This window comes from Globicephala melas, chromosome 5 (assembly GCF_963455315.2).
Source record: "Globicephala melas chromosome 5, mGloMel1.2, whole genome shotgun sequence".
NCBI classification, from domain to species: Eukaryota; Metazoa; Chordata; class Mammalia; order Artiodactyla; family Delphinidae; genus Globicephala; species Globicephala melas.
In genome coordinates, this window is record NC_083318.1 from 49221085 (window position 1) to 49234622 (window position 13538).

A 13538-nucleotide genomic window follows, 5' to 3' on the forward strand; every position below is an offset into this window, starting at 1 on the left:
AAATATTGAATATTTATTTAAACAGAAGAGGTAATCCAACCACATCGGGTCGATGGAGGAAGGGGAGAAGAGAGAGCACACATGCTAGGATCTTCCACCCTTATATCCAGAAGTCAATAGTTATTATCTAAAATTGAAAAACAAATTAAGAGGCACCAATCTCAGCCTATTATTTGACAACAGGGGAATAAATAGCAGAAGAAACACTTGAAAATGGTGGCCTCTGGGGAGTGGGGATAAGGAATTGGGAGGAATTGGCCAAGGGAAAGTTCTAGTAGGATTATGTGACTTTTAAAACAATGTCCATGTGTTTCATTAAAAGGGAAAAGATTAGATGAATGGGTACCCTGCCAAAGCAGGGACCTGGTCTGTCCCCAGGCTGGCCCAACTCTGTTAAAAATCGGGGAGTGTCTGGAGAAGAACAGTATAAATGGTCCTCCTGAACCAATTGTCTTGGTTTCAAATCAAGGCTGTGGCCAGTCGAGTGGGATGCTTTAATCAGGTTCCCTTCTTGTGTGCATACTCGTTTGCATTCTGAGACTTCGGTCAGGGTGAGAGTTCACTTATGTTTGCACAGCTGCTGGGCTCGCCTGCCTGAAGGGTGCAGCTCTGTTGCCTGAATGTTTCGGTCGGCCGTCTTCTGAAAGCATGGATTTTCCTGCAGGATTTGGATGGGGGGCAGTCACCTCAGCTTATCAAGTGGAAGGTAGGAGAAGCTTCTTCCCCTTCTCCAGAGCTGGAATGGCTTACTTCTCATGGATTCTGTATGTCTGGGGAAGAAGGTTGGGTGAGGGGGCAAAAAGAAGAGAAGCAAAAGGACTGAAGAGCCCATAACTGCATAAATGAAACTATCCCTTTTCACATAGAAGACACTTGCTTCCCATGTCCCTTTCCTTAGGCACAAGGGTGGTGGTGACGAGGGGCTGAAGACCCCACTGCGGCTGTAATTTTGGTCCGTTCCAGCTCATCTGAGACATCTGTGTACACTGGACCAGCTGCTTTCATCACTGGTTTCTTGAACACATTTCCCATAACCTCCCTAAAAATGATAACAATTTCTCCTATTGGTTAGAAAAATATTGACTAAATACCTTCAAGGAGTCCAAGAGACATCACTGAAGGATGTTCTTCAGTTGGGAGAGGTTCCCTGTTCTATTTCAAGGCACCCCCATTTCCTGGGTGGCTGAGAATTAACTGTGAGATGGCAAAGTGCACCCAGAGTGGAGTTGGAGGTCTGAGTTCTGGTCTCCATCCTGCCAGGCATGAGCTTGTGAATCTGGTCTCCTCCTCTAGTCTCAGTTTCTTCCTATGAAAAATAGGAAGATTAGATTAGCTTTTTCCTATATATATTTTCCACCTAAGGAATTAGGGATTGTTAATAGCTATCATGGGAAAATATTTATTTGGTCAAATAAATGTGGAAACCCAGGGATAAATAAAGCTAAGAGAATTTCTGGCAGCATTTTCCTAGAACTGCTGTAGCAAATGACCATAAACTGGGAGGCTTAAACACAGAAATGTATTCTCTCGCACTTCGGGGGGCCAGAACTAGCCATCTGAAGATGTCATTAGCTAAGATAAGCTAAGCTCATACTGGAGTAGAGTGGGGCTTTAATCCAATATGACTGGTGTCCATATAAGAAGAGGGAAATTTGGACACAGCAACACATGTGGAGAATGTCATGTGACAATAGAGGCAGAGACTCAAGTGATGCAGCTGTAAACCAAAGAACACCAAGGGCCGATGGCCACTCCTGCAAGCTAGAAGAGGCAAGGAAGGGTTCTAGCAAGAGTCTCAGAGGGAATATGACCCCGCTGAAACCTTGATTTTGGACTTCTAGGCTCTAGAAATGAGACAGAATAAGTTTCTGTTGTTTAGGCCACCTCTTTTGTGGTACTTTATTATGGCAGCCCTAGAAAACAAATACATCAACAAAAACAAGTAAATTCATAAAAGATATAATTACTGCTTATGGTGAGTGCTAGGGTGATACCAGGTTTTGATTTAGGAGGATCTCTGTGAATTACTGTCATTTAATCTGAAACTTTAAGGACGAGAAGGAGGGAGCCATTTGAAGATGGTGAAGGGTTTTCTAGACAGAGTGCAGGTTGATCCTGGCATAATCCATGCTGCTTATGATGCTTATGATTCCCAGCCTCAGTTGCCATTTCCCAGACCTCCAGAAATGAGAATGAGGAATCTCTGCTATGATAATTGCAACAGCTGCCATGTGGAAGACATCTTCCACGGGGACTATGTATGTTATGACACATATGCTCTGTGATACAAAGCACTTTCAAAAGAATGTCTGGGGATGTACAGATTAATAGGGATTCCACGTCACTTCTTTTCTCTATGGTATCTTCTACATTTGTTCCCAGGTAATTTTCACTTGGTCAGGGTGGGTGACTTGATGAAGCTGGCCTTCTAGTAGTGAAAACAAGAAACAGGACGTTGGCTAGTTTCCTTCTCAGAAGAGAGGTCAGACAGAGCTGAGAGGGGGTTGCAGTGCACAGAATCAGGTTCTAGAAGGTGCACAGCATGGAGACTAGGAAACTGAGTTCTGGAGCCAGACTCGCTAGACTGGGGGTCCATCTCTACCTTTTTCTAACTCTGTATGACTTTGAGCAATTTACTCAACTTCTCTGTGCCTCCTTGTTGGTAGGATGGGGGTGATTATGGTATCTATAGTGCTGCTGTGAGGTTTAAATAAGATGACGTGTGTTAAACGCTTGATGCTCAGTAAGTGCTGAATGCATCGTATTTATATTTAGGTGGGGGAGGGTCACCAATGGGCTACTGAGAATGAATCACTTTAGAACTCCACAGTGAACTTGGCTGAAGCACACAGTCAGTTATACAAGACAACACAGTGGGTTTCAGTTCCCAGCTCCCAGATCCTGCTCACTCAGCCCTGGGGATAAGATTACTGGTCCTTTCTGAGCTCCTCTCATCACAGGGTCTCCGCATTGCTGTACCTCTTCTGTCTGCACTGGGCTTGCTGCTGCCTTATCGCAAGGTCTTTATTTGTTGTCCCGAACCTGCTATTGTGCTGTTAGCTCTCTAACAACAGCTTTCAGAAGGGAAATTGATCTTCCCTTCTCTTTTTGTCAATGCACAGATGCCTTTTATATGTTTCCTTGGTTTTCTTACCTATCCTTTTGTGCTGGGTTTGAATCCTAGCTCAGGCACTTACTAGCTGAGTGACTTTGGGCAAATAACTTACTTAAGTCTCAGGTTCCTTATTTGTAAAACTAGGAAAACGGTCATGCCCACTCTGTAGGTTTGTTCTGGGGATTAAAGAGGTCAGCATATATGACTCGAGCACAAGAGTGCCTGGGTCATAATATCCACGAAATAACAATAACAACAACACTCCCGCTACTACTACTAGTAATAATAATAAGGATGATGATGTTATTCTTTCTCCTGGCTGGATTCTCTCCCACTGTCTGTACTGATAGGAGAGCTACATCATCTGCTCCATTTACTGGGAATGGTCCTTTCTTCTTTGCACCACAAGTAAGAATATACTCCCTTCTTGCTCATTCTTGTCCTGATCTTCCAGCAGCGCCTGGGAGAGTTACTGTTTAGCTACCCCTTCCACCACTGCGAGGATCACATATGCAGGACGTCAACATGTGGCTTTGTCAAATCAATGTGGCCCGGAATTTAAAAGCTGAAGTCACCTTGTCGCTTTTCGATTTTGAGAATCTTTGCACATTTGAGCTTCCCTGGCCTTTGAACGTCTACAGAGCCTTTGGAAGTCATGGACACTCAGCAGAACTGAGGATTGAGCGTGAATTGTATTTATACAGAAGAAATCTATCTCGGTGATTTGTTATAAAACATCACTATGTATCTTTCTCCAGAGATTTTCAAAATACATTGTCTGTGTAGGTATCTTTGTTTTCAGACATCCTCTCTGGAGCCCAGAGATATAGCTATAATACTCCACCCCCTCCCCACTCCCCTACAGACCCACGCCCACTCCCACACAGAAATAGAGATACTTGGGCTCTGTCACTTTTAATCAAAGGCACTCTCAGGGTCTTTTGCAGGTAGAGTGACCAGAAAATGCAGGACAGGCCTTCCGGTCACTGGGCCTCCTAATATACTGACTACTTGCTTGCATATTTCACCAGACCCATGGCTCTTCGTTCTTCCTGTGCATGTCTCTTGGGCCTTCATGCTGGCCACTTCCCTGACTGTGGTTTTTAAGAAGAGTTTAATGTTTATTACATCGGAGTTGGCTGTGTAGTGCCTTTTGGAGGAAAGCGCCGTATAAATCTAATAAATAAATAATAAACAAGTGATATAAACAGGAGGAAAATTATGTGTTTTACGTGAGCTGTAAAGAATATTGTAAAACCTGTAAAAATGTATTTTTTAGATGAAGAGGCAGGGAAGAAAATGCAGATGATCATTATTCGTACAGAAGTGAGTTTCATGCAATATTTTAAAGTGCAGAAAAATTCCCATGATTTTTAACCCTTTATGAAACTGACTCTGCCTATGCTTTTGGCTGCAGGGAATGTGAGGCCCAAAACAGCAGGTAGCTCAGTGGCATTTTGTTTACTTCCTCAGTAGGCCACGGAGGGGCCATGAAAATAACATTTAGGACCTGATTCTATAGCTCTTATGAGCTTGTACCTCCCAGTGATTTCACGGAGGATCTCTTAAGGGGTGAATGTGCTCTACAAAATCCCACGAACCATCAGCAAAGTCCAGACTACTCTGTTAAGGCCTCCTGGTGTGATCTGAGTTTGTGGGTTTCTTTGTTTTCTTTGTCTTTTACTTTTTAAATTAAATTAAATTAAATTAATTTATTTTTTATGCAGCAGGTTCTTATTAGTTATCTATTTTACACATATTAATGTATATATGTCAATCCGAATGTCCCAATTCATTCCTCCCCACCCTTGGTGTCCATACATTTGTTCTCTACATCTTGTCTCTATTCCTGCCTTGCAAACTGGTTCATCTGTACCATTTTTCTAGATTCCACATATATGCGATAATATACATTATTTGTTTTTCTCTTTCTGACTTACTTCATTCTGTATGACAGTCTCTAGGTCCATCCACATCTCTACAAATTACCCAATTTCGTTCCTTTTTATGGCTGAGTAATATTCCATTGTATATATGTACCACTTCTTCTTTATCCATTCGTCTGTTGATGGACACTTAGATTGCTATGACCTGGCTATTGTAAATAGAGCTGCAATGAACATTGGGATGTATGTGCCTTTTGTTTTTTTTTTTTGCGGTACGCAGGCCTCTCACTGTTGTGGCCTCTCCCGTTGCGGAGCACAGGCTCTGGACACGCAGGCTCAGTGGCCATGGCTCATGGGCCTAGCCGCTCCACGGCATGTGGGATCTTCCCGGACCGGGGCACAAACCCGTGTCCCCTGCATTGGCAGGCAGACTCTCAACCACTGCGCCACCAGGGAAGCCCCGTATGTGCCTTTTTTAATTATGGTTTTCTCAGGGTATATGCCCAGTAGTGAGATTGCTGGGTCATATGGTAATTCTATTTTTAGTTTTTTAAGGAACCTTCAGACTGTTCTCTATAGTGACTGTATCAATTTACATTCCCACCAACAGTGCAAGAGGGTTCTCTTTGCTCCACACCCTCTCAGCACTTATTGTTTGTAGATTTTCTGATGATGCCCATTCTAACCTGTGTGAGGTGATTCCTCATTGTAGTTTTGATTTGTGTTTCTCTAATAAGTAGTGATGTTGAGCAGTAGTGATGTTGGCCTCTTGGCCATCTGTATGTCTTCTTTGGAGAAATGTCTGTTTAGATCTTCTGCCCATTTTTTGATTGGGTTGTTTGTTCCTTTAATATTGAGCTGCATGAACTGTTTATATATTTTGGAGATTAATATTTTGTCCCTTGATTCGTTTGCAAATTTTTTCTCCCATTCTGGGGGTTGTCTTTTCATCTCGGTTATAGTTTCCTTTGCTATGCAAAAGCTTTTAAGTTTCATTAGGTCCCATCTGTTTATTTTTGTTGATATTTCCATTACTCTAGGAGGTGGGTCAAAAACGATCTTGCTGTGATTTATGTCAAAGAGTGTTCTTCCTATGTTTTCCTCTAAGAGTTTTATAGTGTCTGGCCTTACATTTAGGTCTTTAATCCGTTTTGAGTTTATTTTTGTGTATGGTGTTAGGGAGTGTTCTAATTTCATTCTTTTACATGTAACTGTCCAGTTTTCCCAGCACTACTTATTGAAGAAACTGTCTTTTCTCCATTGTATATCCTTGCCTCCTTTGTCATAGATTAGTTGACCATAGGTGTGTGAGTTTATCTCTGGGCTTTCTAACCCGTTCCATTGATCAGTATGTTTGTTTTTGTGCCAGTACCATATTGTCTTAATTACTGTACCTTTGTAGTATATTCTGAAGTCAGGGAGTCTGATTCCTCCACCTCCATTTCTTTCCATCAAGGTTGCTTTGGCTATTTGGGGTCTTTTGTGTCTCCATACATATTTTAAGATATTTTGTTCTAGTTCTATAAAAAATGCCATTAGTAATTTGATAGGACTTGCATTGAATCTGTAGATTGCTTTGGGTATAGTCATTTTCAGAATATTGATTCTTCCAATCCTAGAACATGGTATATCTCTGCATCTGTTTGTGTTGTCTTTGATTTCTTTCATCAGTGTCTTATAATTTTCTGAGTACAGGTCTTTTACCTCCTTAGGTAGGTTTATTCCCAGGTATTTTATTCTTTTTGTTGCAGTGGTGAATGGGATTGTTTCCTTAATTTCTCTTTCTGATCTTTCATTGTTAGTGTATAGGAATACAAGAGATTTGGGGGCATTAATTTGGTATCCTGTAACTTTACCAACTTCATTGATTAGGTCTAGTAGTTTTCTGGTGGCATCTTTAGGATTCTCTATTTATAGTATCATGTCATCTGCAAACAGTGACAATTTTACTTCTTCTTTTCCAATTTGCCTTCCTTTTATTTCTTTTTCTTCTCTGATCGCCATGGCTAGGACTTCCAAAACTAGTTTGAATAATAGTGGTGAGAGTGGACACCCTTGTCTTGTTCCTGATCTTAGAGGAAATGATTTCAGTTTTTCACCATTGAGAATGATGTTTGCTGTGGGTTTGTCATATATGGCCTTTATTATGTTGAGGTAGGTTCCCTCTATGCCCACTTTCTGCAGAGTTTTTATCATAAATGGGTGTTGAATTTTGTCAAAAGTTTTTTCTGCATCTATTGAGATGATCATGTGGTTTTTTTTTTTTTTTTTTTTTGCGGTACGCGGGCCTCTCACTGTTGTGGCCACTCCCTTTGCAGAGCACAGGCTCCAGACGCGCAGGCTCATTGGCCATGGCTCACGGGCCTAGCCGCTCCACAGCGTGTGGGATCTTCTCAGACTGGGGCACGAACCCGTGTCCCCTGCATCGGCAGGCGGACTCTCAACCACTGTGCCACCAGGGAAGCCCCGATCATGTGGTTTTTATTCTTCAATTTGTTAATATGGTGTATCACATTGATTGATTGGCAGATATTGAAAAATCCTTGCATCCCTGGGATAAATTCAACTTGATCATGGTTTATGATCCTTTTAATGTGTTGTTGGATTCTGTTTGCTAGTATTCTATTGAGAATTTTTGCATCTGTATTCAGCAATGACATTCGTTGGTAATTTTCTTTATTTGTAGTATCTCTGTCGGATTTTGGTGTCAGGGTGATGGTGGTTTCATAGAATGAGTTTGGGAATGTTCCTCCCTCTGCAATTTTTTGGAGGAGTTTGAGAAGGATGAGTGTTAGCTCTTCTCTAAATGTTTGGTAGAATTCGCCTGTGAAGCCATCTGGTCCTGGACTTCTGTTTGTTGGAAGATTTTTAATCACAGTTTCAATTTCATTACCTGTAATTTATCTGTTCATATTTTCTGTTTCTTCCTGGTTCAGTCTTGGAAGGTTATACCTTTCTAAAAATTTGTCCATTTCTTCCAGGTTGTCTATTTTATTGGCATAGAGTTGCTTGTAGTAGTCTCTTAGGATGCTTTTTATTTCTGCAGTGTCCATTGTAACTTCTCCTTTTTCATTTCTCATTTTATTGATTTGAGTCCTCTCCCTCTTTTTCTTGATGAGTCTGGCTACAGGTTTATCAATTTTTTTATCTTCTCAAAGAACCAGCTTTTAGTTTTATTGATCTTTGCTACTGTTTTCTTTCTTTCTATTTCATTTATTTCTGCTCTGATCTCTATGATTTCTTTCCTTCTACTAACTTTGGGTTTTGTATGTTCTTCTTTCTCTAGTTCCTTTAGTTGTAAGGTTGGATAGTTTTTTTTTTTTAATATCTTTATAGGAGTATAATTGCTTTACATTGTTGTGTTAGTTTCTGCTGTATAACAAAGTGAATCAGCTATACGTATACATATATCCGCATATCCCCTCCCTTTTGTATCTCCCTCCCATCCTCCCTATCCCACCCTTCTAGGTGGTTACAAAGCACTGAGCTGATCTCCCTGTGCTATACGGCTGCTTCCCACTAGCTATTTTACATTTGGTAGTGTATATATGTCCATGCCACTCTCTCACTTCATCCCAGCTTACCCTGCCCCCTCCCCGTGTCCTCAAATCTATTCTCTACATCTGTGTCTTTATTCCTGTCCTGCCCCTAGGTTCATAAGAACCTTTTTTTTCCCTTAGATTCCATATATATGTCTTAGCATATTGTATTTGTATTTCTCTTTCTGACTTACTTCACTCTGTATGACAGATTCTACGTCCATCTACCTCACTACAAACAACTCAATTTTGTTTCTTTTTATGGCTGAGTAATATTCCATTGTATATATGTACCACATCTTCTTTATCCATTCATCTGTTGATGGACACTTAGGTTGCTTCCATGTCCTGGTTATTGTAAATAGTGCTGCAATGCGTACATGACTCCTTTTGAATTATGGTTTTCTCAGGGTATATGCCCAGTAGTGGGATTGCTGGGTCACATGGTAGTTCTATTTTTAGGTTTTTAAGGAACCTCCATACTGTTCTCCATAGTGGCTGTATCAATTTACATTCCCACCAACAGTGCAAGAGGATTCCCTTTTCTCCACACCCTCTCCAGCATTTATTGTTTGTAGATTTTTTGATGATGGCCATTCTGACCAGTGTGAGGTGATACCTCATTGTAGTTTTGATTTGCGTTTCTCTAATGATTAGTGATGTTGAGCATCCTTTCATGCTTTTGTTGGCAATCTGTATATGTTCTTTGGAGAAATGTCTATTTGGGTCTTCTGCCCATTTTTGGGTTGGGTTTTTTTTTTTTTTGATATTGAGGTGCATGAGCTGCTTGTATATTTTGGAGATTAATCCTTTGTCAGTTGCTTCGTTTGCAAATATTTTCTTCCATTCTGAAGTTTGTCTTTTTGACTTGTTTATGGTTACCTTTGCTGGGCAAAAGATTTTAAGTTTCATTAGGTCCTATTTGTTTATTTTTGTTTTTATTTCCATTTCTCTAGGAGGTGGGTCAAAAAGGATCTTGCTGTGATTCATGTCACAGAGTGTTCTGCCTATGTTTTCCTCTAACAGTTTTATAGCGTCTGCCTTACATTTAGGTCTTTAATCCATTTGGAGTTTATTTTTATGTATGGTGTTACGGAGTGTTCTAATTTCATTCTTTTACATGTAGCTGACCAGTATTCCCAGCACCACTTATTGAAGAGGCTGTCTTTTCTCCATTGTATATTCTTGCCTCCTTTATCAAAGATATGGTGACCATATGTGTTTTTCTCTGGGGTTTCTATTCTGTTCCACTGATCTATATTTCTGTTTTTGTGCCAGTACCGTTACTGTAGCTCTGTAGTGTAATCTGAAGTTAGGAGCCTGGTTCCTCCAACTTCATTTTACTTCCTCAATATTGCTTTGCCTACTTGGGGTCTTTTGTGTTTTCATACAAATTGTAAAATTTTTTGTTCTAGTTCTGTGAAAAAATGCCATTGTTAGTTTGATAGGGATTGCATTGAATCTGTAGATTGCTTTGGATAGTATAGTCATTTTCACAACGTTGATTCTTCCAACCCAGGAACATGGTATATCTCTCCATCTGTTTGTTTCATCTTTAATTTCTTTCATCAGTGTTTTATAGTTTCTGCATACAGGTCTTTTTTCTCCTTAGGTAGGTTTATTCCTAGGTATTTTAGTCTTTTTTTGCAATGATAAATGGAGTGTTTCTTTAATTTCTGTTTTAGATTTTTCATCATTAGTTTATAGGAATGCAAGAGTTTTCTGTGCCTTAACTTTGTATCTTGCTACTTTACCAAATTCATTGATTAGCTTTAGTAGTTTTCTGCTAGCATCTTTAGGATTCTCTATGTAGATTTATCATGCCATCTGCAAACAGTCACAGTTTTACCTCTTTTCCGATTTGGTGATTCCTTTTATTTCTTTTTCTTCTCTTGTTTCTCTGGCCAAAACTTAAAAAACTATGTTGAATAATACTGGTGAGAGTGGGAAACCCTGTGTTGTTCCTGATCTTAGTGGAAATGGTTTCAGTTTTTCACCATTGAGAATGGTGTTGGCTGTGGGTTTGTCATATATGGCCTTTTTATGTTGAGGTAAATTCCCTCTATGCCCACTTTCTGGAGAGTTTTTATGATAAATGGGTGGTGAATTTTGTCAAAAGCTTTTTCTGTGTGTATTGAGATTATCATATGGTTTTTATCCTTGAATTCGTTCATATGGTGTATCACAATGATTGATTTGCGTATATTGAAGAATCCTTGCATTCCTGGGATAAACCCCACTTGATCATGGTGTATGATCCTTTTTATGTACTGCTGGATTCTATTTGCTAGTATTTTGTTGAGGATTTTTGCACCTATGTTCATCAGTGATATTGGTCTGTAGTTTTCCTTTTTCGTGACATCTTTTTCTGGTTTTGGTATCAGAGTGATGGTGGCCTCGTAGAATGAGTTTGGGAGTGTTCCTCCCTCTGCTCTATTTTGGAAGAGTTTGAGAAGGAATGGTGTTAGCTCTTCACTAAATGTTTGATAGATTTGGCCAGGGAATCCATTTGGCCCAGGGCTTTTATTTGTTGGAAGATTTTTAATCACAGTTTCACTTTCAGTGCTTGTGACTGGTCTTTTCATATTTTCTATTTCTTCCTTGTTCAGTCTTGGAAGGCTGTGCTTTTCTAAGAATTCGTCCATTTCTTCCAGGTTGTCCATTTTATTGGCATAGAGTTGCTTGTAGTAGTCTCTCGTGACCCTTTGTGGTTCTGAATTGTCAGTTTTTACTTCTCCTTTTTCATTTCTATATCTGTTGATTTGAGTTCTCTCCCTTTTTTTCTTGAGTCTGGCTAATGGTTTATCAATTTTCTTTATCTTCTAAAGAGCCACCTTTTAGTTTTATTGATCTTTGCTCTCATTTCCTTCATTTCTTTTTCATTTATTTCTCATCTGATCTTTATGATTTCTTTCCTTCTGCTAACTTCGGGGTTTTTTTGTTCTTCTTTCTCTAATTGGTTTAGATGTATGGTTAGGTTGTTTATTGGAGATTTTTCTTGTATCTTGAGGTAGGATTGTATTGTTACATACTCCCCTCTTAGAACTAGTTTTGCGGCATCCCATGGTTCTTGGGTCGTCATGTTTTCATTGTCAATTGTTTCTAGGTATTTTTGTATTTCCTCTTTGATTTCTTCAGTGATTTGTTGGTTTTTTAATAAGGTATTGTTTAGCCTCCATGTGTTTGTGTTTTTTACGTTTTTTCCCCTGTAATTCGTTTCTAATCTCATAGCCTTGTGGTTGGAAAAGATGCTTGATATGATTTCAATTTTCTTAAATTTACCAAGGCTTGGTTTTTGACCCAAGATGCGATCTATCCTGGGGAATGTTCCATGTGCACTTGAGAAGAAAGTGTAATCTGCTGTTTTTGGATGGAATGTCCTATAAATATCAATTAAATCTATCAGGTCTACTGTGTTATTTAAAGCTTGTGTTTCCTTATTAATTTTCTGTCTGGATGATCTGTCCATTGTTGTAAGTGAGGTGTTAAAGTCCCCACTATTACTGTGCTACTGGCGATTTCCTGTTTTATAGCTGTTAGCATTGGCCCTATGTATTGAGGTGCTCCTATTTTAGGTGCATATATATTTATAATTGTTATATCTTCTTCTTAGATTGATCCCTTTATCATTATGTAGTGTTTTTCCTTGTCTCTTGTAACATTTTTAATTTTAAAGTCTATTTTATCCGATATGACTGTTGCTACTCCAGCTTTCTTTTGATTTCCATTTGGATGGAATATATTTTTCCATCCTGTCACTTTCAGTCTGAATGTGTCCCTAGGTCTGAAGTGGGTCCTTGTAGACAGCATATATATGGATCTTGTTTTTATATCCATTCAGCAAGCTTGTGTCTTTTGGTTGGAGCATTTAATTCATTCACATTTAAGGTAATTATCAATATGTATGTTCCTATTACCATTTTCTTAATTGTTTTGGTAGTTCCTTTTCTTCTCTTGTGTTTCCCACTTAGAGAAGTTCCTTTAACATTTATTGTAGAGCTGGTTTGGTGGTGCTGAATTCTCTTAGCTTTTGCTTGTCTGTAGAACTTTTTTTTTCTCTGTCAAATCTGAATGAGATTCTTGCAGGGTAGATTAATCTTGGTTGTAGGTTTTTCCCTTTCATCACTTTAAATATGTCCTGCCACTCCCTTCTGTCTTCTATAGTTTCTGCTGAGAAATCAGCTGTTAACCTTATGGGAGTTCACTTGTGTGTTATTTGTCATTTTTCCCCTGTTGCTGTTAATAATTTTTCTTTGTCTTTAATTTTTGTCAATTTGATTACTATTTGTCTCGGTATGCTTCTCCTTGAATTTATCCTGCCTCGGACTCTGTGCTTCCTGGGTGGCTATTTCCTTTCCCATGTGAGGGAAGTTTTTGACTATTGTCTCTTGAAATATTTTCTTGTGTCCTCTCTCTCTCTCTTCTACTTCTTTGACCCCCCCAATAATGCGAATGTTGGTGCATTTAATGTTGTCCCAGAGGTCTCTTAGGCTGTTTTCATTTCTTTTCCTTCTTTTAGATTTGGCTGGGGAATCCAGCCAAAAAGAATCCTTCTTTTTCCTTCTTTTTTCTTTATTCTGCTCCACGGCTGTGAATTCCACCATTCTGTCTTCCAGGTCACTTATCTGTTCTTCTGCCTCAGTAATTCTGCTATTGATTACTTCAAGGGCATTTTTCATTTCAGTCATTGTATTGTTCATCTCTGTTTTTTTGTTCTTTCATTCTTGTAGGTCTTTGTTAAACATTTCTTGCATTTTCTCAGTCTTTGCCTTGATTCTTTTTCCGAGGTCCTGGATCATCTTCACTATCATTATTCTGAATTCTTTTTCTGGAAGGTTGCCTATCTCCACTTCATTTAGTTGGTTTTGTGGGGTTTTATCTTGTTCCTTCATGTGGTACGTAGTCCTCTGCCTTTTCATTTTGTCTGTCTTTCTGTGAATGTGGTTTTCGTCCCACAGGCTGAAGGATTGTAGTTCTTCTTGCTTCTGCTGTCTGTGC

General features: G+C 39.4%; 1 pseudogene; it reads left to right on the forward strand.

Annotated features, from left to right (window-relative positions):
* The first annotated feature begins 648 nt into the window (after nucleotides 1-648).
* Nucleotides 649-13538, forward strand: part of LOC115839930 (cytosolic beta-glucosidase-like) — a 150486-nt pseudogene continuing 137596 nt past the window's right edge.